The sequence below is a fragment of the Galleria mellonella genome, unplaced genomic scaffold (genome assembly GCF_026898425.1).
Source record: "Galleria mellonella isolate WM207_F2 unplaced genomic scaffold, CSIRO_AGI_GalMel_v1 utg33, whole genome shotgun sequence".
In the NCBI taxonomy this organism is placed as follows: Eukaryota; Metazoa; Arthropoda; class Insecta; order Lepidoptera; family Pyralidae; genus Galleria; species Galleria mellonella.
In genome coordinates this window covers 13,432,414-13,456,399 of record NW_026442079.1, presented here as the reverse complement: position 1 = coordinate 13,456,399, position 23,986 = coordinate 13,432,414, and the positions used below count along the sequence as shown (strand labels likewise).

General features: G+C 34.5%; 1 protein-coding gene and 1 long non-coding RNA gene across 8 annotated transcripts in view; both read right to left on the bottom strand.

Annotated features, from left to right (window-relative positions):
* LOC113520464 (potassium voltage-gated channel protein Shaker) overlaps positions 1–23,986 on the bottom strand; it is a 414,011-nt gene that overhangs the window by 223,494 nt on the left and 166,531 nt on the right. The gene's annotated exons all lie outside the window — the stretch shown is intronic.
* LOC128201077 (uncharacterized) overlaps positions 7,719–23,986 on the bottom strand; it is a 42,543-nt gene continuing 26,275 nt past the window's right edge. For both annotated transcript variants that reach the window (XR_008253064.1, XR_008253063.1), the window contains exons 2-3: positions 8,724–9,029; positions 7,719–7,968 (exon numbers count right to left, since the gene is read on the bottom strand). This is a non-coding gene — a long non-coding RNA (uncharacterized LOC128201077). The remainder of the gene's footprint in view (positions 7,969–8,723; positions 9,030–23,986) is intronic.

The following is a 23,986-nucleotide window of genomic DNA, read 5'->3' as shown; positions in this document are numbered from 1 at the left end:
ATATATATATATATATATATGTTTGTAACAGAAATTTTATGAATTTACTACGTTTGCCATTTCCGACACTAGTTTCAAGTTCTTCCATAAGTCCTCTACAGAATGAGTACAGTTCACAAGACGCAGTGTTTCGACTCGCAAAAAAATTAATATATGTTTTAAAAATAATACATAAAGATAGTAAGTGCTACTTCGGTATGTGATGGTGAGATTGATAACCGAATGTTGTGTGAATAGATCGGTACGCGTGCTACTAGAAACACCGATATATGGCCGAGGCGAGGGACAAATGGTTCGAATTTCGAATGCGATGACGTGTGAATATTTTATTTATTTATTTTTTTTTTTTTTAGAAAGCAAACGAAATGGTGTTGTTCCACTTGTGAGATGATTTTATGGATTGGATTTGATGGAGATAAATTACATTGATTTAAAAATCAAATTAAAAAAAAATAGTAATCATTATTCTTTTTTGTTTTTTTTCTTTTCTACACAACAATAGTATACACACATGTTAGATCTGTGTTTCCAAAAATCTAGTGGAAGTACTTCGTTGTAAACTATAAAAGTGTTATCCAATTTTAATTTCGTTAAACCATTAACTTTTTAAAGTCGACTCTAATAAATTCGGTTAGTTTGTGAGCAATCTAAATTATAATGATGTGATCATTTAAATCACAATGATTGTGTGCAGTGTGCGTAGAACACTGGGTACCGCAGTGACAGATTCACGGACGCGTAACTATATTTAACGCCTGGTTCAAAACTAGACGATTTTAAATATGCCGACAGATGTCAGCACGTGCAGTGTTAAATGACAGTTGGCTGTTCATTTCCTTCCCTGAGGTCACTGGGTTTATGGGTTTGTAAGGAAGGAGAGTAAACTCGAAAGACAATAGTTGCAATTGTATGTGCATTGCATTTTATATATGTATTGTATGTAAATGCCAATGCATGCACAAGACATGCACAAGACATGCACATTTAATGCAGTTCGCGAGCCCCCCCCCCCCCTAGTCCTACAACAACAGAATAATTAATTTATTATAGCACTATTGCCACAATTAACTTAACCCATAATCTGTTTTAATGTAACTTAATGAAAACGTAAACAAGATTTGTTTAAATTACTACTGATTAGTAAGTGACCAATCGAACATTCAACATGACTCCATAATCTATTTCGATATTACTTAACGAAAACGTGCACAAGACATGCACATTTAATTTAGTGCGGTTCGCGAGATCCTTTGTCCTATAACAACAGAGTAATAAATGTATTATAGCACTATTGCCACAATTAACTTAACCCATAATCTGTTTCAATGTAACATAATGAAAACGTAAACAAGATTTATTTGAAATAGTGGATTACCATAGATAGACTCTCCAAATGAAATTAATGGGGGGAAAGGGATTGTTAGCAATGGAGTTTATCAGCCGCATTGCTAGCAATATGCCCTATTAGATCGACCTCCACGTGGTTTCCCCTGGAAACCATTGTGAACAATTCTTGTTGAATTCGTCACTATGGGCTAACTGACCTGCTTCATCTTCACCTATCATCCTTCACTGGTGCCCCGCCGATGTATACCGACAGCGCGGGTGGGGTTACCATTCCATTATCACCCAATAAGAAAAAAAAATTAAATTAATAGCAACTCAAAACATTCAATCACTTTTGGTTTGCTTATTCATTTGTTTATATTTTCGTTAAGTTCTATTGAGACGTAGTACATCATGTTTCATCATCGTTATGACTTCGTCCACTCCGTCGTTACATACTGTGGACATAGGCCTCTCCCATGGAGTGCCATAAGGAACGGTCCTGAGCCACCTACATACACTGACTCCCTGCAAATTTTATAATATATTTAAATCTATTTAAATGTAATAATTCAAACAGAATTATTGCATCAACCACTGATGTGTTTTACTCATTTTAAAATAAGAATTTATTGAAGAGTTTTTTTTTTCGAGTTCTGTCTTGCTCGACAAATCTCTTTTGTAATTCTTTCATCCATCCTCCATCCATTTCATTCTCCATATGGCCAAACTAACGCAGCATTCCATTTTCGATTTTTATCACTACATCAACTTTTATATATATACATAATATGAATATTTAAATGACAATTTCACTACTATAGTATCCTATATTCGAATAGGTTAGTTAGAACCCGAACGTTTGCCGAGTTAATTAGAATAGAAATTATCCCATGTGTTTATTGAGGCACTTCTATGTACCAAATTTAATTCGAATCTGATCAGCCGTAAAATGTTTAAGTATCATAGAGTAAAGAACCTATCCATCTATCTATCTATCCATTTAAGAGCTGCGCTCTTGTCGGTGGAGCTCTTGCCACTCACTACGATTTTCAGCGAGTCTCTTCACCTCTTGATACGACACGAAAACAACTCCTACCTTGATTTGCCTGATGTAACTATGTCTCGGTCTCCCTCTCCCCCTCCTTCCTTCTATCTTACCTTCTATTATAATGTTCATAAGTTCGTCGTGTCGTATCAAGTGTCCTAACATTTTTCCCCTTCTGTCCTCAATAGTTCTAATAATTTGTCTTAAAGAACCTATATATATAATATAAGCTATCAATTGCCAAAACTCCACGGTTTACGTGGTGAGTTAAAACACTATGTAACTATTACATATTTACAATTCACACCTTTAATAGACTGTTTAAAGTTAATTTATTTTAAATCCATGAACACAATTAACGATTCAGGTCCAGTTAATGGTATGAAAATCCTGCACAGCTTCGTAAAGTTACTGTACATAATCGAGTTGAACAAATTTAACTTTTGTATCAGTAAATATATCTTAGTAAAGTACCATTTAGTATTTGAATAACTGTTTATAGATTTTTATTTATCTAATATATAAAATTCTCGTGTCGCGGTGTTTGTTACCAAACTTCGAAAAAAGTCCGGTAAAGCCGTACCGGTTTTTATGAAATTTTGTGTGCATATCGGGTAGGTCTGAGAATCGGCCAACATCTATTTTTCGTACCCCTCAATGATAAAGGTGACCCACTAATATTATTTTTTTTTTATTTTGACAATTCTATTTTGTTTTTATTTTATTATGATTTAGCATTGAAATATACATACAAATTAAAATTTTCACGCTTTTACGATCAACCCCTGTTGTTTAATCGTAATTTTTACATGTCGCAATAGTGTTGCAAGATGGCAATTGAATATAATAATTGTAGTACGATATATTTTCATGTATAGTTCTAGAAACAATGTATATGGTAAAACAACGTTTACCGAGTCAGCTAGTTTATTCATAGTTACAATATTATGACAGTAAAAACCAAATCAATGTTATATTTTTTCTATTTATTTTATTTACCAGAGAGACCTTTTACCTTTTGTACAAAAGTCGTTTGCTTGGGCACCTCTGTCCAATTCGTGTTCTATCATGAAGTAGTTGTGTTTGCATGGCCGTGTTTCGAATATATATATGATATGATAGTGAATTTACAGGGTACAGAGGAATAACACCTGAGTATTCAAGAATGGCAATGCATGGGGGGTATCATGGGCGAAACAGTATACTCTGTTATGTTCACGGTACTGCTCGTGTCTATAGGCGACGGTTCCATCAGGTGGGCTGTTAGCTAGTTTGCCATTTTAAATCGTATAAAAAAAAAAACTTTCACATTTATTATATTAGTAAAAATAGAAAAATTTCAGTCAAAATATACGTAAAAATATACAGTCATGTATTACAGTAATTTTAAAGTTAAATATATAAGTAAAAGTTATTAGTTTTATAATTCGTATTAGTTATTCGAAAAACATAAAAATAATATCAGTGAGAGATCAACTGTGTAGGCAATTTTTTATTCATAGTCAGCTTGAATAGCTATTGTATGGACAAGAAGGCCATATTTAAATCAAATACTTGTAATTCATTTTTACTTTGTATTTTATTCATCATTTTTTTTTTGTTTTCGTTCTTGTTTGTTAATTTTTTTTACAAGCTTTTATTTAACTTCACTATTTTTGTTAACTCCTATTTTTGTTGCTGTGTGTACAGTGTCTTGTATCTACATTGTTGCTACTTGTGAAAACCTATTAGTGGCTTATTTTGTTATACTAAACTATATTTTTTTGCTCTAGCGTAGCCCTGGTTTTCCTATGAATAAATAAATAAATAAATAAATGAGTAAAAATAGTAACATTATGCCCAGCACATTAGTGTCTAAACTAGGCCTAGTCTTTATCTAAGACCTTTTATTTTAGATTAGATTAGATTTCTTTATTTGCGAGAACATTGTTTTTTACAGATATTGATCGATTAGGTGAAGTACAAATGTTCGCCTTATATTCTAAAGCATGCAAAATTATTATTGGGTACAAGATAAATCACATTTATGGGATCCCTTATCAAACGATTACATATTAAAAACACTGTAATCTAAATAAGAAGTAAAGGGGGGAAAGGGATTGTTAGCAATGCAGTTCGACATTGCTAGCAATATGCCCTATTAGGTCGACCTCCACGTGGTTCCCCCTGGAAACCATCTTGAACAATTCTTGTTGTATTCGTCACGATGGGCTAACTGACCTGCTTCATCCTCACCTATCATCCCTCATTGGTGCTCCGCTGGTGTATACCGATAGCGCGGGTGAGGTTACCATTCCATTATCACCCATTAAAAAAAAAAAGAAGTAAAGCTTTTATTAGAAATATTTATAAGTATATATATATTATTTCAGTCGTCAATTGTCCACCGCTGGACATAAGCCTTCCCCATAAGGGGGAGTTTTGCCAGTAGTTGCCACGCTTGGCAGGCGGGTTGACAACCACAGTTAGGCTTTTAGAGATGTTTTAAGAGGGGCGCTGCTGTCTATACCTCGCCCACCCATAGTTGCCTCTTAGAACACTCAAGGGAAAGGAAGGGGTGGCCCATTCTATGTCGCGGCACACGGCGACAAAAGTGCAATACTTTATAGCTTCTTTTAATTTTTAATGTGAAAAATAAAACTGTTTCACTATAGGTACTGTTTTATTGACCTTTTTACGGAACCTCCAAGTCCGTGGAACACATTTTAGGAATCCTTGTCTTAGACACCAATATTGTAGTTTCTGTGTCGCAGTATTGATTTGAAATCGTCTCAGAGTGTGGTGGGACAAGACGCTAACCAGTTTGGCGCCTTTCTATTGAACGGAACTCAGCGCTGAGGAAATGTCAACAACATTGTGTCGAGTGACGTCACAGTTCACTTCCGCTTTGTTCATACTTACCGGGGGGGGGGGGGGGGAGGGATTGTTAGTAATACGCACTGTCAGTTCCATTGCTAGTAATATTCCCTCTGTCAGGTCGAGCTCCACGTGGTTCCCCCTGAAAACCGTCGTGAACAATTCTTGTTGAATTCGTCACGATGGGTTAACTCACCTGCTTCATCCTCACCTATCATCCTTCACTGGTGCCCCGCCGGTGTATACCGATAGCGCGTGTAGGGTTACCATTCCATTATCACCCATTAAAAAAAATACATACTTGGTGGGAAAGGGATTGTTAGTAAAACACACTGTCAGCTCCATTGCTAGTAACATTCCCTCTGTCAGGTCGACCTCCACGTGGTCCTCCCTGGAAACCATCGTACTTAACTCTAGATGTTTTCGTCACGATGGGCTAACTGACCTACCTTTTCATTGTCACTTATTATTTCTCATTGGTACTCCGCCAGCGTATACCGTTAGCGCAGGCAGGGTTACCATTCCATTAAAAAAAAATTAGGATATAAAAAGAGATACTCGTATCTTAACGTTCAGCAATATGTTTCATCACTAAAGTTGCAGTGTATTTTTTTTATACCACTGTGGTGGCAAACAAACATACGGCCCACCTGAGGGTAGGTGGTTACCGTAGCCTATGAACACCTGCAACACCAGAGGTATCACGCGTGCGTTGCCGACCCTGAAGAAACCTCTTTACTCCCCTTCTGAAGAACCCCATGCTGTAGTCTCTTGGGAAAACATCGGCAGGGAGCTCATTCCACAACCTGAGTGTTCATGGGAGGAAACATCTCTGAAACCGCGCAGTACGCGACCATTGAGGTTGTAGGACATGAGGATGAACTCCCTGTCGATGGCGAGCCGTACGATGGTAGAAAGTGGCTGTGGGCATCATATTGAACAATTCCTCTGAGCACAATCCATTGTACAGGCGGTAGAACACGCAGAGTGAAGCAAAATCTCTCCTAAGACTTAAGGGTTCGATACCGCTTGTGAGCCTGGGATCGTCGACAAACCTCATAGCTCGTCGTTGCAACGTGTCGAAGTGTTTTTTATAGATTATAATGAAAATGTTGATCTACCAAATTATATGCCTGCATTGTTATGCCAGTTAATCCACAGCCTGCCTTCGATCGTGTGGAAAGTATGCTGAATGAAAAATTGGATATAGTCACGAAAGACGAGTTTAATTGAAACTTCCATGTCGGAGCCGCATACTTCGGATTGCTCCGTGCATGTGTTGATATTTGATCGACTTAATCGTGATACAGTGGGGAAAGGGATCGTTAGTAATGGGGTTTGACCCATTGCTAGCAATACAGGGTGTATTGCTAGCAGTGGTCAGGTCGCCCTCTTTTTTTTTTGGGTGAAAATGGTATACAAACCCCACCTGCGCTAATGGGATACGCTGGCGGAGCACCAGTGAAGGGTGATAGATGAGAATGAAAACAGGCCAGTTAGCCCATCATGGTAAATTCATCAGAAATCAACCATGATAGTTTCCAGGGAGAACCGCGAGTAGGTCGACCTGGTTGGGTATATTGCTAGCAATAGGGTTCTCAGTCTCCATTACTAACAATCCCTTTCTCCCCAACCATCGTGGTGAGTTCTAGTGGGATTCATCACGATGGGCAAACTGACCTGCTTTCATCGTCATCTATCATCCTTACCTGGTGTCTCGCCAGCGTATACTGATAACGCAATCGAGCTTACTATACCATTATCACCCATTAAAAAATCGTGATATAAACGTGTATTTACAAAATAGTCACTCTCCAATTGATTGCACGGAGGAGACCGGTGTAAAATACCTTCGAAACCGCTTGTGTTTATTATAACAATTTGTATTAGGCTGTGCGCGTGTGAGTGTAAGTGTATATGTGTGTGTTTTTTCCTAATAATATAAATCTATATGAATATTATATATCAAAAAATCCCTAAACTGTAAGTGTGTGAATTTATTTGTAATTTTATTTTAGACTAAGCGCCTGTTATTTTAGTATTCTTGCACAATGATTTGCTATATCATATTTGGCAGGCGCTTTTATAATTATTTCATTAATACCTAAAATATTCTTGTTCTCTTTTATAAAGTATTCGTCATTACGTTGCTTTTTTATGCAGCTTAGAATGGCATACAAGCTCACGGCCCACCTGATGGAAAGTGGTAACCGTCGCCTATAGACATGAGCAGTACCATGGACATAACAGAGTACACTGTTTCGACCATGATGGCGCAAAACACTGTTTCGCCCCATCAAGAAATATTGTCAATTACGGAACATAAGCCTTTCTCATAAGATAAGCATATACATATATATATATATATATATATATATATATATATATATATATATATATATAACTAAGTTATAAATATAGTAATAATAATGATTACAGTTATATTGGTCGTATATTAGGATAAAAATCAGAAATAAATATTAATAAACACTAGCATATATTTTAGTATTTATTTATTATTGTATTGTACTTTTTTCAATTGAACAGGTATGAAAACTAATTTTGTTTTTATACAAACAAAATCTTACAAAGGTGCCCCCGTGTGAGGGCCTACATATTTCATATTAACATATTTCAAGTAATAAACTTAATTAAAACTTAAGTTACACCACTCTGAAGACAGCTGCTTCCAAATAAATGATGCTCACTTCCTCCATGATGTTGGTTGATCGGCTTATCTGAAAAAAAAGGCACTTTAATCTGTAAGTCTAAAATGCATCGAGTGGAGTGAACTCGAATTAATTGATAATATTGAAATTTGAATTTTAGCAGATATGTAAAAAAAAATTAAAAATTCAATTTTTTTTTATTTTTTCGTTACGAAAACATAGAAATACTTGGAATTTTCAAATAATTCTAGTTCACTCATTCATAGTTTTACAAATTTCAAGTGAATCGGTCAATGCGTTCAGTGATTTTCAAACTTTCCTCCAGGAAAGTTTGAAAAATAGTGTTTTGAGAAAACCGCGTTGTAAATTTTAAACTTTCCGCGTTGTTTATACATGTTTTAAATAAACTATCGGGACTTAACACTATAAAAAAATTATAGGTAAATAGTACCTACATACCTGCTTCTTCATTGCCGACATTGGGGTCCTGTCATGACCACGACGTGGTGCAATCCACGTCGAAACGTCAGCAATAAAGAAGAACGGCCTCTAGACAAGTGGCAAGCGAATTCGTCGATGGAATCGATATTGTTAGCGAGTCCGTGAGTTGGAATGAGTCATCCGGCGTTGCTATCTCATTCTATCTCGCGGACTCGCTAGCGATATCGATTCCATCGACGAATTCGCTTGCCACTTGTCTAGAGGCCCAGGTATGTAGGTACTATTTACCTGCAAAAATTTATCATTGCTTTAAGTCCCGATAGTGTATTTAAAAGACCTTTAAACATTCAAATAAGGTTAAAACTATGAAAATCTTAACTTACCATCAATCTGCGATGTCTGGTCCTTAGAACTCTCCTTCCTCTTCCTCTTGAAATTCTTCTAATGCGGGTTGTTCTACTCTTGCTTCAGTCCGGCGTTCGGAGCGTGCTATGCGCGCTTTATCGCGGTTTTGTGCATTAGCATATGCTTCGCGGCCATTCGGCCATCCCATAATTGCCATTATTTTTAAAACTGCTTGGAAACCTTCGTTAAATATGAAATTCTTAGAAATATACATTGCAGTCTCAATGATTTTGGCACCAGAGTACAGATGTTTTGCAGCGAGATTCCAAATCACAGCTGCAAGACTGAAAAATTGTAAAATTTAAGCTTCGATAACTTGATCGAGTAAAAGACACATAAATTTTGCTTTCTCTACAAATAACAGTAATGGAAATGGCAAAAAATACTGTTACGAATTCCAAAATGCAGTATTTGAAATTTGAAGTGATGGGAACCTCAAAGTTCTCAAAGAAGCTGATGTGTTATCCCTTCCCCTAAATTTAATGGTCAAGGGATGAGCCGCACTGTTCCTCTTAAAAGATCACCAAAGCTTAAATGCGGTTGCTAAGCCTGCCAATGGATATATTGCATGGGAAATACTAGCAGAACTCCCAATAGCTAATATGGATATACTGGCTGATATGGATGGATGGACAACGCGTAATATATAATTATAATCTTTTAAATACTTAACTGCAACTGACACTTTGCCTTGTAGTCTATGTTTAGCAGTAGACGAATAATGTCTTAAATGATGAAAACTGATCCTTTGTTCCCTCTACATTTTTAAGAGGTTTTGTAACTGCACTGTTATTAATTTTTTTATTCAAAAATATTTTAATCATTAAATTATCTAATAATATGGACGAATGAAAATTTATTTCAATAAACCATAACACTTACATATACTTAGATTATAAGTAATAACAACATAAAAATAAATAAATAAAATATAGAAAAAAAAGTTTACATTTATATATAAAGAGTAGTAGAAATCAGCCAGTGTTATGGTAAAGAAAAAGGATGCTAATTCAGCTTAAGGTTCCTGCAAAAGCGGAAACGCTGATTTTCAATTAGCACCTCATCAATATAATAAAAATAACTATAATAAATATGTTTATATAAGTCTCGTAGTCGTTTCTCTAGATTGTCTTAAAGCAAGGTTCGTAGTTCTAATGTATTAAATCTAAATTATGAAATGCAATAAAGATAGCAAGCATCGAATAAATTATACGACATAAACTAATAGAACTTGTCCGTAAACTTGATAACCGTTGGCTACCTACAATGTATTTAGGTGAAACATAGAATTATGCATTTGCAAGTCGGATAATTGAAAACTCTAAATTACACCGCTTACCTACAACCTCTGCTTTTACGAGACTCATGAGTGTAGCAGCTATATCGTGGCAGAGAAATAAGAATAAAACAGATTTTATAAAATACCTAAAAATTTCAAATTCATATAAAGAAATTGATGGAGAAAATTAGCTGGAGGATGTTCTGCTTAGGGTTAAGGAAAAAAGACAAGTTATTGGAACTATTGAGGACAGAAGGGGAAAAATGTTGGGAAACTTGATACGACACGACGTACTTACGAACATTATAATAGAGGGTAAGATAGAAGGAAGGAGGGGAAGAGGGCGACCGTGACATAGTTACATCAGGCAGATCAAGGAAGGAGTTGGTGGCGTGTCGTATCAAGACGTGAAGAGACTCGCTGAAAATCATAGTGAGTGGCAAGAGTTCCACCGACAAGAGCGCAGCTCTTAAATAGGATAGATAGATAAAGAAATTATTTCACTATTCGTAGTTCAACATGCATGTGTTCTAGATCATTCTGAAATCAACGGGTATAAAGTAGCAGTCAAAAAACTACTATATTATATTCAACGGTCTCAGGTTATCATAAATCTTTTATTATTGTCTGAAGAATTTCACTCAAATATAATTTCTTTCCATGTACGCCTTCGATTTTATATGAATAATTTCTTGGGCCAGAAGCAATTTGACTGGATTACCCTCTCCTAACATCCACCCGTGAGAAGAAACTGCGGCGGCTGTGGAATACAGGCCAAATATATTACTTATAGTTTTTATATCTAATTCGAAATTGGCACGTAACTCTATTGTTTAATTTTTTGTTTCTCCTCACGACCTTTGCCTTCTATGTTCCTTCCATTAATTTAAATATATTTCCAATTTGCATTCCTGGTTACTTTTGTCACATATTTTGAAACATATTCTTCACGAACACTCAGGTTATGGAATGAGCTCCCTGCCGAGGCCAAGAGACTACAGCATGGGGTTCTTCAAAAGGGGGGTAAAGAGGTTTCTTTAGGGTCGGCAACGCGCGCGTAATACCTCTGGTATTGCAGGCGTTCATAGGCTATGGTAATCGCTTACTATCAGGTGGGCCGTATACGTGTTTGCCACCTGTGGTATAAAAAAAATATTTTGGTCAATATGGGAACATAAATATTTTTCAATGTGTAATCTATCGACAGATCAACATAGTTTTGTTGTTGCCTCCGTTTGGGGGTCAGTACGTACCCTACATATTGATTCTTATCAATAGACATGTCAGTTCAGAATATGTCTTCATTCGCTCCATTATTATATTGGTCCCCTCTTCTTAATCTATTGACATTTAACATGGGGTGGGAGGTTAGTCCCCTTGCTATCAATATACCCCATCAGGTCGACCTCCACGCGGTTCTCCCTAAAAACCATTGTGGATAATTCTGCTTTTACCGATAGCGTCGGCAGGATTACTATTCCATTTTTAAAAAAGTAAATTAAAAAAGTAGTAAATAATTACTTCTAATTAAGGATCTTAATTTAAAAATAAAATGTTTATTTTTTTTTATACAACTTAGAATGGCAAACAAGCTGACGGCCCACCTGATGGAAAGTGGTAACCGTCGCCTATAGACATGAGCAGTACCATGGACGTAACAGAGTATACTGTTTCGCCCATGATACCCCCCATGCGTTGCCATTCCTGAGGACTCAGATATTATTCCTCCGTACCCTTTTTCCTCCATCTATATTCTTGAGGTAGCAATGTACGTTAGACAAAACTTTACATCATATAAATTAAAAAAAAAAAACCCTGTCGCAAAAACAAAATAGAATTACCAGAATCAAAAATGTAAATTTTTAAGAATAGCCCATTGTATAGATCGATACAAATTCATAATAAAATTCAAGAAGACATAAAAAAATGAAAAGACAGATAAATTATTTCATACTAAATAAAAAAAAAAAATTAATAGCAAATTGTTTTTATTCAGTTGACGACTTTTTAGCCAGTTGAAATGCAGAAGTGCGCCACGCCACGGTTCAAATCGCACATGACTTGCAAATAATTGACCAGATTGACATAACTATTATATACCTCAATAACTAGGCTGACTTCTTATTATTTTTACGATATTTTGAATTGTTATTTTGTTTAATATAAACTGATATTAATGCATGTACATTAGCTACCTATCAATATAATATTGCTACACCCAAACAGGGTTTCATGTACTTACTCATCATAAGAACATTGTAACAACTCTATATTATGTACATGAATGCATAATAATAATAAATAAATAAATGACAGAGTTTTGTGGTAACAAAAAACCGAAATTAGAATCTTCTTTTTTGAATTTGTATGTAAGACCAAGATAGACAGGCCATTCACGTACATGCCACTGGCCTGTTTTTAATTGGGGGTGTTGTCAACATAACAAATTGTGATTATTTTCGCGTTTTGAAGTGTAATTTTGTTTTAAGTGAACGTAATTAGTTGGGGTCACGCATGCGATAACTGGACACATTAGAAAGAAAAACCAACAAATTACATATTTTACACGTAACCTTTAAACGTTTAGCTCCTTAAATGCAACTGTTTAGTATCGTAATGATGCTTATATAAATAAACGTTTTTAAAAAGATGATCACGAGTTGTATTTTTTTGTTGTTTTTAATTGAATTTAAATTCTTGACGTTCTCATCTCTCCGTATTCTATTCAAAACTGCTAATAAAATTATTAACATCTAAAATATAATTACTGATTACATTTATTAATTTAAACCATACAGTTAATAATCTGAGACCTGACGGCCAGCAACCAAGACCGCTATATCTATCGGCAAAGAAAAAATCTTCAAAAACAAGCGCAGGCAAGAATAAAAAAAATGGAATATAATAAAGGAGACAATAAAAAAAACAGTGTAGACCGATGGACGTGTTAGAAGAGCTCAATATGAGAAAATATAAAATATAGTAAAGAATTAAGGGAAGCGGGAAAAAATAGATGCGTTTGACATAAGCTACGACGGGATTTGGAAACGAAATTATATTTAATAACACACTTGAGATAATTTTTTAAATGAAACATTATCCCCTTTGAATTATTCCGCAAAATAGAGACAGTGGTTTTGGTAAATAACTGCAAAAGTGACATCTGTCTTAATTCCAATTTATCTTGGATCAATAGACTTGGAAAGGCTTTGTTGATTTGTAAAGTTTGTTTTCGTTCGCTTTATATATATATATATATATATATATATATATATATATATATATATATATATATATATATATATATATATATATATATATATATATATATATATATATATATATATAATCCCTTTTTACTTAATGTGAGAAGCCATGATGGCGACTCAAAACAGATGTAGACGAGAAGAAGCCTAACATCATCCGTCCTAAAAATAAAACAAAACGAGCACCACCAGCACCCAAAAAGAAATCTGCTATTGAAACACCTCCATGTATTGTAAAATATAATATAGCAACTCTCCATTACTGTATGTATTATAAATCAATTATTATTATCATAAAATTATAAATTAAGATATGATTAATAAAAACCTTAGGATAAAATCTTAATTATATCAAATGAAACATTGAATATGATCATTGGGACCTTTATAAATATCTGATAAACTCCAGTTGTGTTTTATGTAAACATTTGCAAAATTTATATCAGTCATCAAAATTTATATTTTAATTCGGATATCGGGTCCCGAGTTAACTGGAATATTGATTTGGTAAATAATCACTAAATACTTAATGTACTTATAGAATTGAAAATAATGTATTTATCCTATTTTATAAAAAAAAAAAAGATGGTTGTAATGATTAAAAAACATAACTACATCCAGTGAGATCTTTATAGTTTTGGGTGTGGCGGTTTTAAACTTGAGTCTATTGACGATGATAGCCTTCTACACGATTTATGTCTCCAAGCCCACGTCGGATATTGAGTTATGACAAGCTTATACATGAGTAGGCATTACGGAAGTCGCCATTAAGAGAGATATTCTCGAGTGTCGGCTCAGAATTTGGTTTCACTGCCAAGATGTCAGCTCTAGACATAGATGCATACCAGCCAGCCGTCATATTGTCAATTATCATTTTCGTGTTTTGTAGATTTTTTTATATTTTTTTTTAAAACAAGGTATAGAGTAACGGCGTTATAATTATGTTATCAAGTACACATACTGTCTTATTAAATTTATACAAATGTTTAAAACATAGTAAATTTAGATAATTTTTCACAGTAAATTAATGATCAATGTTGATCATGAACTTACACAAGGTTTTGGCTTTGGATCCACAGTAAATTACTAATTGATATATATTTAATAGTGTAAATTATTTAATTAAAAAATTTTGCTTGTAAAAATACTTCATGCAAAGAAAACTTTACCAGTACAAAACATTTGTATATTTTGTACTGGTAAAGTTTTACTCGCACAGCAGATCTACAAAATCCAAGACAATTTGTTGCTCTGCAAACAAATGCAGCTACCTATGATACGATGCAAAATTAATATTGTAGTTTCATGTTAATTTTGTGGCAGGAGCAAATCCTGTAAGTTAATAAACGAATAATTAAAAATTCATAAATTGGTTGATATAACGGCACAATTTAACCATAAAATCTACTGGCAGCTTAAAACCTGTATTCATGGACTATAGTCAAGTTAGCTTACAATAGCTATGAGAGTAGAGGTTTACCCAGAAGGAAATGAAGATGATGTGGCTAGAAATGAAGGAAATGCTTAATAACTGCAAACAGATGATGATGATAACTGCAAAAAGAAGAATATAGACGAGAAAATCATATCCGCAAAGGATAGAATGGTCACAATGTCGTAATATAAAAAATAAACCTCTTTTCGCAGTCACTTATAAAAAAAATTGATTTGGGCCATAACAGTGTTGTGTAGCGAAAGCTGTAAATGAATTAGAGTGGAACCAACTCGAGTCGAGTGCTGTTAAATTATTCGTAACACTACTACTAGCCAGTTGGCCGCCATTGTTACCAACTGCAATCAGTCAGAATGTTTTATTTTCGCCCGATATTACAGATGGATAAAGAGATCAAGTCTTATATTTACATTACCAGCTTTTATCCACGACATCATGACTGGGATATGTGGAATCGACCGAGATAAAGTTTAGACGAAGCGGATGAATGTATACCAAATTTTAAGACGGTCGGTTAATCCATATGACATACGAGGTTTGTCCGGAAAGTACGTATAAAAGTTTTTTAAAAATTTTATTTTACAATTATTCAGGTAAATCAATTTTATCCCCTTCAAAGTACTCCCCCTGTGACATAATGCACTTGTGCCAACGCCGTTTCCACTGTGAGAAGGCTCCTTGAAAGTCCTCTGGTTGTAGGTTTCTCAGCTGCCCCGTCGTAGCTTTTTTTATCTCATTTATGTCCCCCAAATGCCGCCCCCGAAGTACCAATTTGGTTTTTGGGAACAAGAAGAAGTCACACGGGGCCAAATCCGGCGAATAGGGGGTGTTCGGTCACCGTAATGGAATTTTTACTCAAAAACTCACGGACAACAAGAGAGGTGTGGGCAGGGGCATTGTCGTGGTGAAGAATCCAACGCCCCTCTCGCGCCAATTCTGGACGAACTCGTGCCACACGAGCTTTGAGGCGTCTGAGCACATCGACGTAGAATTTTCCATCAACTGTCTGGCCTGGAGGGACGAAATGGACAATCCCCCGAACATCGAAAAAAACAATCAACATTGTCTTGACATTTGAGCGGGATTTTCTTGATTTTTTTGTTCGTGGTTCCCCGGATATCTTCCACTCTTTGCAAAAAAATTTCACGGCCATTCTTGCCGAGTTTCGAGAGAAACTTGATTACGACGCGCTGCTCTTCAACGGAAGCGGGCTCCATGCCGACGGGGTTTCGTTAAGAGGTAATACAGATGGCGTGACAAGCCAGTACGCACCGCACGGCGGTCAGACCAGAACTGAAGCATTGTTAGGGACATAAGGAAGGGGTCCTGCGCTTACCTGGCCTCCCCACTCCTCTTTCTCGCATTCCAGAACACTTTTATACGAACTTTCCGGACAGACCTCGTATCATAGACAAACAATCCGTAAAGGCTAAAAGGTCACAGACTAACATTTGCAATATTAGTAAAGGAGAGTTAGGATCTGCAAAGTGTGTGCAACTATTGGCAAAACTCCCTTTATAGGGAAGGTCTATGTTCAGCAGTGAATATTTAACGACTGGTATAATAATGGTATAATAAATAAAAAGGATTTATTCACTTTATTCTTTAGCACTTTCGTTACTAAAATAATAGGCTGAAATGGAATCTTCGGCATCATTTTAGACGAGTGTCGTACTAATAAAATTGGACATTTTTCTTATAGAAACATCGAAAATATATAAAAAAAAATTACGTCTCCCACACTCGCACTAACTTGGAATAATAATACGATTTTATACTCTAAATAAAGTATAATAAAAATATTCGGACAACACCATAAATCAGTATGTGCAGAGTTAAAAATTATTTAATACTTTATTGAAGAAACTATTTTTGGTACTGCACTGCAAGCACTATGTATTGTCAAATAGATTATTACGAAGTATACATATTTAAATGTTACGTAGAAAATAATGGTCACATATGACAAATGTCTCCGTCTGCCTCTTAATTGCTTAGTTTGAATTCCAGATTTCTCAGAAGTTACAATATTTTTATACTCTTCTGTACCCTTTCCGTAATTTGTCGTGATGATATAAACTTTATATACTATAATTTGACATAGAAAATAATATAAATTGGAAAATGTTTGGACTTATAATTGCAATATGTAATGTAGACTTAAAACCATTCTAACATGTGCATACCTCTGCGGGGTGCTGCATGTTATGTGCCTGTATATGTATGTAACGTCTTATTGTACCATGTAGCAAGCGAATAAATATGATTTGATTTGATTTGATTTATTATATTATTGTTATTTAATGTTTGGAAAAATATAGATATTAAATAAGTGTATGTTGCTACTGAACTCTATGCCAGTTCTTGGATCTAATTTGAAACAAAAATTATACTTTATAGGGGAACATAAAGAAAAATTTCTCTCATGTTACATCAATTTCACTTCGTATTATATATATATATATATATATATATATATATATATATATATATATATATATATATATATATATATATAATCTATAATATCTCTGAAACTTGAATCTCAACTCAATCAAAAGAAGTTTAGGATAATATTACCAAGTCTCTCTCAAATTTGTACCTTTTGTAAATTTTCGTTACTTTACTAATTTCAATGACGGGATTATACGCCAGATGGAAATGAAAATAAGACAGTTTATGTTAAGATAGATTTATTCACAGATAACCGATGTATGCACTTTAATTGATAAAATCAAATAAAAATCTCTTATAAATAAATACACTCAAAATATAACTCCAAATTTCCATCGTAAACGTTGTTCAAGAAGTTATGATTTTTTATTACTAGCAACTCACCCCGACTACTTACGACATATTTTGATATAACTGTTACAATTTGGCCAGTGTCAAACGTGGAAAATGACTATTTGGCAAATACATTGCGAATAAATTAAATTTATCTACTTATACGAAAGTTTAATGATAATATATTTATTGCGCATGCAAATGTTCTTCAGAAAGAAAAAAAAATAAAAATATGAAATCATTTAAATGACATACCCGTTGCGTGGCTTACAAAAATTTAATGGAGAACTCAATAGACACGGACAGGGATTTTGTTTTAGAAAATATAAAAATTATGAGGGCTATACTTCCATACGAGTACATCAGTCATCTGGCTTAGGAGTGTACGTCGCGCATTTTGTTATTGTTTCGTCAAATGATTGATTGATTGGTTATTTGGAACAACTGTGAGTAGCAAATTGATGTAGGGCATTTTGTACACATGTCTGATAACTTTCATCATTATTATCATCACCTTCATCCTAATCATTTATTTTGAATCGGCGTAACACCCTTTCCCCTTCCATTCATATCTATTCGCAGCCAGTAACGTTGATCATCTATACAATTATAAAAGTGAATGAAAGTAAATTTGTACATTTGTTTAGCACAAAGATCTGAACGAGATAACTTTGAATGTAACACGTGTCGCACTATACTTGTAGATTTAACAAAGGTCAGATTTATGGTTAACAGGAAAGATGAAATTTTACTTGTCCCACGCATACGACACGATACGACAGCAGTGTTAAACAAAATGATTCTAATCAACAAACCAACCGGCAAAACCTCCATTCGTCCCAGAAAACGCAATATGAACAAAACGCATTGCAGTCTAAATGACATGAGCCGACCCATTACAGATTCACCACGGAACTAGGTTATCGAGGCTCGAATGTCAATACTTCGTAGTTTGGCAACCGGCTGGCGTCGTCGGCGGGTACGAGTCCTTCGTTGCGGGCCATTAGTGTTGATATTATAATGTTGTGCATTTATAATAGACATAGTATAATATAATATTTATCTATAGAAAGCTACATTATAATTGATTCAACAATAAGGGATTTATTTTATTTAAAAAAGATGCAAGTCGATGCAAGTCGCTAGTATATTTTTGTTTTTGGTCGTATATCGAAAAAAAAACTGTTATTCTTTTTAATATAATTTTAAGTTTTTTTTTTAACCCATACGGGTTAATGTTCGAGAATAAAAACAAATATTTAAAAATAAAGGCATAAATAACCCATACACAATGTTTGTTTACCGATGTCCGTTTAAATATTTTGCTTTTCTGCAACATTTAGACAAAATCCTTTCTATTTTACAAATAACAAAAAAAAAAAAAATACAAATAAATAAAATCATAAATAAAGAAAATTACAAAATAATGTAATCTCATATTTTAACAATGAGTAAAATTAATATAAAGCAAATTAATGTAACATTAATTCAATAAATGCTGAATTCCAAGTAATCTTAAAATTGCATTCTCATTCACCTCCACAGTACGATGCCGTCGGACTCAATTTCCATACGAGCTTCTCATTTCAACTCAATTATACGACGTCTAAATTCAAACTTGCCAATCTGAGATAAATAAACGACAGTGCCCAAAAAAAGAATGCATTTTGTTTTTTTAATCCAGCAGACACAACAAAATAAATATGAAAATGATTTAAACTGGAACTGATTCTAATGTATGTTTTATTACAAGTGGCAATTACTTCGATAATGGAGTAATCATTATTGATAGTGACTTCAAGCGAGACATGATCAATATTGACCAGTGCTTGCGACTTACGAAATGAGGACTTCATAAATCGACTGATTTTTTTGTGATTATGCCCATTAATTATGGAAGAATTGTAAATACGCGACAATCGCGAGTCTGCAACTAGATTTTGAATTGTACTAAGCAGTTTACTTCTACACGAAAAAGAAAAAAATTAATGTTCCACAATTAATAGGGAATGGTCATGAAAATAAACTCCATCGAGTGAAAAGGAATTATTGAAATTTGTTCCGAACCTTTCAGGATTACATAATCACGTATTATCTACGAATCTTGCTAGACTTTCGTGATTTCATATGACAAAATTCATAATATGTTGAAGCTCGGACCATCTCTTGAACGTTGATGCTGATATCGCGTATACTGTTATTGGATACTGAGATTGCATTTCGAATCAAATTTTACTTACGCTCTCCGTAGTGCACCATTTTGGAAAACTTCACCGCAAAATTTAAAGTGAAAATCAAATTCCTCAGCTATAATTCACTGTTTTGTGTTGTGAATTCTTTATGGAACTTCGTAATATCAATCATATATTAACTTAAGGTAGTAATGATGCACCACACCTCTCCTCTCGGAAAAATCATCAGACCACAGAAGGTCCAAAATAATTATTCCATGTGTTAATAGTGCAATTGCTAAAAAAAATCATCAGACCAGAGAAGGTCTAAAAAAACTAGTCATCGTGTTAATAGCGCAATTGCTAAAAAAATCATCAGACCAGAGAAGGTCCAAAATAATTATTCCATGTGTTAATAGTGCAATTGCTAAAAAAAATCATCAGACCAGAGAAGGTCTAAAAAAACTAGTCGTCGTGTTAATAGCGCAATTGCTAAAAAAAATCATCAGACCAGAGAAGGTCCAAAATAATTATTCCATGTGTTAATAGTGCAATTGCTAAAAAAAATCATCAGTCCAGAGAAGGTCTAATAAAACTAGTCGTCGTATTAATAGCGCAAATGCTAAAAAATCATCAGATCAGAAAAGATTTAAAAAATACTAGTCGTCGTGTTAATAGCGCAATTGCTAAAAAATCATCAGATCAGAGAAGGTCTAAAAAACTAGTCGTCGTATTAATAGCGGAATTGCTAAAAAAAAACAGAGAAGGTACAAAATAATTATTTCTCGTGTTAATAGCGCGAATTTTTTTGTTTTATTATTTACACAGGCGATCGGTTTACACGCGTCGTCCTCGAAAGAATTTAAGGAAATTAGGATCCAATATTCATTGAAAATAATCTCCAAAATTGCTCAAATGGTTTTGATTAAATTTTGTAAATGTGTATTGTTTGCTTTAAATTTGATATACAATTTCATTAGATGAATTAATATTTCTCCTCTTGATATCGAGACGATCGTTAAAGCACTTGGCAGTATGCCGAAAGAACGTATTTTCTTAGGGCAGCACCGTAGACAACTTGCTCGTGACTTTTATTAGGTGCAACATTAGCAATATATTCTTAAAACTCGCTTTAATTATGTGTCATTTTTGAAAGCTCGCTTTAGTTTAATATGCCATTTTTAAAACTCACTTTAATTACAAAATATAATTATTAAAACTCACTTTGACCTTATAAAATAGCTGTTTCCCGTTGCTCTGCCCGCGTAATCCAATATAAACAGTATTTTATGTATTATGTTTGGAAATGACCTAGCCGTGCACCAAATTTTATTGGAATCCATTTTAGTTTTTGTGTCTTTATATTTCTAAGATTTTTAGATGGGTGATTATATATTTGTTCAAGCATATATTAATAATCAATATGAATATAAATAACAATTATAATTGGATGCTTTTATAATAAATACAACTTGATACCACAACATTTATAGTCACGTCGGCTAAATATTAAATTAAAATGTACCGTGCGAAGTTGGGACGTAAGTAAAAAAAAAATCTCTTCTATATCGAATGAGATCTTCCTGAGGCAAATGATTGTTACTAAATCTAATGTACTCATTGCAAACAATATACCCTATAAGATCAACCTTTTCGAAACCATCGTGGATAATATCCCAGTGAAATAGTCGCAACCTAATTTCGTCTTCACTAATTATCCTTCAAGTTACCTTAGAGCTTATACGAACAGCGATAGCGGAGCTATCATTTCATTTTCATCTCTAACAAACCCACGCTTGTTTCAATTCTATCGGTTCAGGTCCCGAAATGTCAGCGAGCAATCGATACGTTCACATCGATCCAACGCTAATTACTCAGCTGGTCCCTCCGTGTTGGCTGATCCAATGATTCAATGAGCCTATTGTTACAATGAACCAAATTGTTTCACTACACTCAACTGTAAAGAAAGGAGTTTTTATTTTTCGGCCTCCTCATCGAGTTCTCTATCTTCAACCAAATTACCTGTTGATGTCAATCATAAAGTAAATATATTTATCTTTTGAGACATTTTTAGGTATATTGCTTTTACGAACGGTTCTGTGACAAATTCACAAAATTACCTTATTTAGTACATAAACATGGGGGGAAAGGGATTGTTAGTAATGGGGACTCAGAATCCCATTGCTAGCAATATACCCAACCAGGTCGACCTTCTCGCGGTTCCCCCTGGAAACTATCATGGTTAATTCCTGATGAATTCATCATGATGGGCTAACTGGCCTGTTTTCATTCTCATCTCTCACCCTTCGCTGGTGCTCCGCCAGCGTATCCCGTTAGCACAGGCGGGGTTACCATTCCATCTTCACCCATCAAAAAAAAAGTACATAAACATGTCATTCCGTTATACAATATCGTTGTAAGACTAGTCGGTCATAAGCTCCATTATTGCATTAAATAAGTGTTTTAAGCTTTGCGTGCCAAAGTACCCGGAAAAGGTAAGGAAGTGACGATTAGATTTCCTAGCTATTTTCCGCCGATAGCCGTTGTCGACAACCCTAATGACTGCCGCTAACTAATCGCGGGAGGTTACACGCCTAATATTGGTATAATAGAACATGGCCCAATCGTTTTCCAACATATAGGATTACAATAAAGTGACAATTAACAGGTTATAACAGGTTATAACCGGCGCCTTCGTCTACGTGAACGGGATATATTAACGGATTGAAATCAAGTGTATTGTCCTTTTCATCTTAAATAACATATCTATTAAATTTCATAATGATTTGTTGAACAGTTAAGGCACAAACAATAAAGAACTTCACTTACATATTCATAATATTAAGCACATATTTGTACCTTAGAAAATAATAAAAAAAAAAACAATCATAAATTTTCTTACACTACAATAACAGAAACCTCTGATTCACTCTCATGTACCATTTCTCTCCGGTACCTTGCCAGGGTAACCCAATACCGTACCAATGTGGTTACCAAGTTACTGCAAAAAAATTGCATGCAGTTATTGATTTCGTATTGGTATAACAGTTTCGTTTGGGGGAGGGGGGGGGGAAGGGATTATCAGTAATGTGGACTACCAGTCCCATTTCTAACAATATAGTCTGTCAGGTCAACCTCCATGTGGTCCCCCTGGAAACCATCGTGCGTGACCACAATGGGCTAACTGACCTATCTTTTCATTTTTACCTATCATCCTTTGCTGGTGCCCTGCCAGCGTGTACCGTTAGCGCAGGCAGGATTGCATTTCATTACCATTCATTAAAAAAAACATAATGTTGACTTAACACTTGTAATTTTTTTATACCACTGAGACATTAACCAAGCATACTACCCATGTCGTTTACCCATATTTTGTTTTGGCAATATAATCACGTATATAGGTATTGTTTACGTGTAATGGTGCCACATTAAGAACTGGAATTGAATTTAAATAGGGCGCTATGCCTTTGTATCCATTTATTTCATTGCCATATCACCAAAAGTTTGTGTTATCTCATATTTCTTTTGATAACATCTTCAAAGCAAGAATTCTATAGTGGTCATATACTTATATATCCGAATTACAAAATATGAGGTTATTGGGTCACCGGAAATTAGTCTCAGAGATTCAACTTTACGAATACAGTAAAAATATATATTAAGATTTTCTTTACACACTAATGTGGCACTGATGTAATACTCATGTTGTATGAAATATAAAACATTTGTAATAAAAACAAAGAATCCTTTTAAGAGGATTTGTCATCCAATTACATGGATTTTCCAAAGAAATATGGGTCAAGATATGATAAAGATACATACGTCTCGCATACTAACATAGTGCGTCCAATTTCACTGACTGTGTTACGTATGTACAGATTTACTACGTGTAACTGTCTGTCATTTCCGATGTCCTGAACCGAGTGACCACATCACAGCCTCATGTATACTGACAATGTAGTCCAAGCTATAAATTACAGCTTATCAAATCAACGCCAGAACATGGAATATGCAAATTTATAAGCGTATAAGTGATTTATTAGAATGCATACCACATTTGAGATGTATACCGTCTTTCTTTAAATCCATGCAGTAAAAGGAGTATAGAAAGAAATAATTTATTCATAGCATATGCGACACATAAGAGCATAAATTAACAAACAATGGACATTGAATAAAGTTACATCATTACAAAATAAAGACCAGTACCTCCTACATGGACCATTGTAGAAGGTGCTATTAAGAAATACCCATGATGGGTATAAATGCGTTATACTGAACTATC